Source organism: Limanda limanda, chromosome 7 (genome assembly GCF_963576545.1).
Source record: "Limanda limanda chromosome 7, fLimLim1.1, whole genome shotgun sequence".
NCBI lineage: Eukaryota > Metazoa > Chordata > Actinopteri > Pleuronectiformes > Pleuronectidae > Limanda > Limanda limanda.
Window position 1 is genome coordinate 25,359,980 of NC_083642.1, and position 4,053 is coordinate 25,364,032.

The window sequence follows — 4,053 nt, forward strand, 5'->3', positions numbered from 1 at the left end:
AGAGAGAGAGTAACATGTGCGGGATCCCTGTCCCAGGATGGACAGAGGTGCAATCAATGCCACATGTTGCAGAGCACATCAAAAGAATAACAATATAATAATATAAACTACTAGAGCTCCCACGTGATGGAACTCACTGCTTTTTTAAATCCCATCTTAAAACTTCTCTTTGCTTGAAAGCTTTTAAAAATGATTGACATTAGCTCTTATTATTTGGACTGTATCTGTCTGGTGCTATTTATTTTTTTGTAACATTGTACAAAAAAGTGCTACATAAATAAAGTAAATATCAATCAGCGTTGCCAAAGGCCTGTCAGTGTAGCTCCAGTCCTTTATGGCAAGAACAGTTTATGTATTTATGTTGATGAATGAAACGTAAGTGACAGTACCCTGGGCTGAACGATGGTTTCCTCGTCATTCTGTCGTATGTTGTCGTCTATGAAAATGTGCTGAACGCTCTGGTCAAAGGGGTCGACCCAGAGTGGCTTCCCCCCCCGGATGGAGAAGGAATTAGTCGACCACCTGGATGAGAAACAGGATCACAGAAGTATTAGGAAAAGGGCGACGGAGGGAGTCCCACATGAATGATGGACTCATACCATTCAAAGTGGTCCTGAAAGCCCCCCAGGCCCTGGACTGAGCTGAAGTACTGATACAGGCCCCTCTCTCCATCTTGAGAGGACACGCGGTCCTCGGCTCGACTCAGGACGATTCCCTTCTTGCTACAGCGGATCTTGCCTGGAGTCATGTCCACATTAATCTGAGCGGAGAGAGGAGAAGAGTCAGAGAGAGAGAGTCAGAGAGAGAGAGACTGGCTTACACGAGGAATTTAGACTGGACACAAATCTGTGAATAAATCATCTTCACAGTAGAATATATTTCTAAGAAATTGGGTAGATTGACCCTCATGATTTAACTTACCTTCAGATCAGGCAGCTCAGGGAACAGGGGATGAGCCCCTTCATTCAGTGCTCTGTGCACAGCTCTCAGCACACGAGGTAGGTCTGATCCAAACGTACGAAACAGGATGGCAAATTCCCATCCTTCCTGCACCAGGTCTTTGAGCAGCTGGAAGAAGGACGGGAGGATCCAGTGGTACAGCCGTCCGTCCTCTCCTTTGACAGACAGCTCGCTGTCTCCCTGCAGACAGCAAAGTTAGGGAGCAGTCAGTGAAACACACACACAAAAAAATACACTCATTTGACTGCAAGTTACAATTTTCTGCAGTGTCACATAAACGTGTTCACACAAAGGAAGTTCTCCAGACGTCTTCAGAGAACGCTAAGTGGGACAGGTTGGAGGCCCGGCTGGAGCAGACGAGAGATTGCATGATGGGAAGAAAGGAGGAATGAAGGAGTAAAGAGGCAACATATTAAAGGTACCAATGACAAATGTAATTTTATTTTTACTTTTACTCCACCTCTCTTGCTTCACCCTCCCTCATCTGATCTATTTCTCTTAGGTAAAAAGCTCAAGCTGCTCCACTCACCGTTCTTCCCTGAAGCCTGGAGAACTTCCTTTGTGTTTTTTCTGTTGCATTCGTTTTCAGGCTTTATGTGTTTTTGATTAAGTATTTTTTCTGTATAGAGCTCAACAGTGTGGATCCTTTCGGAATTTGCAGCATGATTCTCCTCCTTTAAAGGATTGGACGGTTGCAGCGTATTTGCTCTTGTCCCTGAATCTAAAACAAAAGTAAATAACTCTGTGCATTCTTTCTTCCAGGTTCCACCATTTGTCATTATTGTGTTGTGTGCTTTGTTTGTACTCTGCATCATGTAATGTAACCATTTAGGGATTTATAAATTTGAATAGGAAACTAAAAAGTAGCAGTCATCTCTGGGTCAAGATTTGAATAGATAATCTTGATCTATCTCTCCTGTATGGATGCTTGCCTTGACACCCTCGGGCCAGCGCAGCTGATCCAGATGTTCATCGCGGACTCCACGGAAACGTTGTCCCGCACCAGAGCTGAAACCAGGCATCCGTCCAAACTGGTCCGAGTAACGAACTGCATCTTTGCGTGGTGGGAACAGGGAGGGCGAGTCACTCAGCCATTCCCATTTTCCTGCACAGAGGTGACGAAAACAAAGAGTTTGTTAATGGCTTGAAATGCAGATGATCACTGAAAGTGGGAATAGGTTTCTTTCCCCAGCTGCTCCTTCAGCAAGACAATAATACTCTATTCAAATCTATGTTCTTGTCCACTGATCTCGATCACTACTTAATACAGTATATTTTAGTACATGATGGCAAATAATCACAGCACATGATGAACTTGGACAAATGTCATCAAGTTGGTTAGAGTAAAGGCAGATTTAAGAAATTAAGAGAATTAACTTAATCCTTCAATTAACATGAACCGACGATCTCTTCCCTCATGTTATGCTGTAATCTTTCTGTAACCGTTCTGGAATTTCATTGCCTCTGTACTTGTACTCTCTGCATATGACAATAAATTGACCTTTGACCTTTGAATGGTTTATATTGGATGGACAGGGAGCATAGCTACTAAATACATAATTATGTTTGTCGAAAAGCATTTGAATTTGGTACAGGTCAGATCAGAGTCAACCCAACGCTATTTGAGAAAAACGTTAATTCAATATTTAATGTCATGTTTGAAACAATGAGCTTCAATGCAGCATCATTGTGATCCCAATGAATTATCTGGTTCAAATAACGTGTTCACTTTTTGTGTTGGTTGACAAAGTGTCGTCACTTGTGTCACTAGTGAGGTAAAGGTTCGGAGTGATCACTCAACACCACAGGAACAATGGCTCCAGTGTTCCACCTGACAGACACACACACACACACACACACACAGTAGCAGCCATTGTGACAGTGACCCAGTGTGTTCCCACCTATACACAGTCTATGGTTCCCACTCTACCGTGTGTGTTGACCTCTCCCCAGGTGCAGGTGGTGAGGAAGTAGTCCAGAGCAGCCACGGTGCCCTGGCCCGTCACCGAGTCGGACACCACCACGGTGCTGTTCAGGTCCAGGTGCAGCACCAGCTTCTTCCTCTGGTGGAGGTCGGAGGACCGGAGCCCCCAGGGGACCGGCCCCGCCGCGGGCTCCCCGGCCGCGGACACAGGCTCCCCGGGGACACCGCCGCCGTTGGTCCCGTCGTGTAGCTCCGCTTGTCGGCCGCTGTTCTCGGTGAAGTCCGCCATGACGAGGCTGTTCCCGGTTAGAAACGAGCTGGACTGAAACAACCCAAGTAACCGGCTCCGCTCACTGACTCATACGACTTATTATTTACCGGTTCTTCCTCATACCCCATGCCGTCTTCTTCCTCATGTCCCCGGCTGTGCATTGCCACGCAAATCAAACAGCGCCACCCTCTGGTCTGTATGTGAAACGCCTTCATGTGAGGTATTAATGGCCAAATAAAGTGTAGAGTCCCATTTACTTATTACAATACGTTACATTATTGTAATGTATTGGTTCAATATGAATAAAATGGCCACCAGTGGTCTGTAATAGTCAGTGGGAGCAGGCCAGTGTGTCTTCGTGTCTTCTTCTACGTCCACAAGTAATGATCACAGAGAGGAGGGTGGGGGGGGGGGGGGGGATTTCCCAGCTCCTCCTTCAGGTTAATATGAATACTCCATCAAAATGTATTATCTTGTCTCCTTGTCTCGTTCTTTACTTATTCACAGTATATTTTAGTAGTACATGATGGCGTTGCCAGCAATAGAAACTTTTATGGATCACCGATGCTGATCTCCATCATGGAAAAAACCTTCACAGAATCACTTCTTGTTTGGAACTTTATCTTCAAAGTAAAAGCACAACATTGTTTTTTGCTGTAAAGTGTCAGTTGCTTGACAGACCTCTAAAATTGCCAATATGCACTGTATGGTAAAAATTACACCACTTCAGAAAATCTTTCAAACGTATATACAAGCCATACATGAACAGTAATAAAGCAATTTCACATTCATAAACCAGGTAGGATGAGCACAATTGTTTAACTTTACTCAGCAGGGTTTTAATGGGCACTTGACAGTGTATACTAAAACAATAAAAAGAAAACAAAAAAAATACACA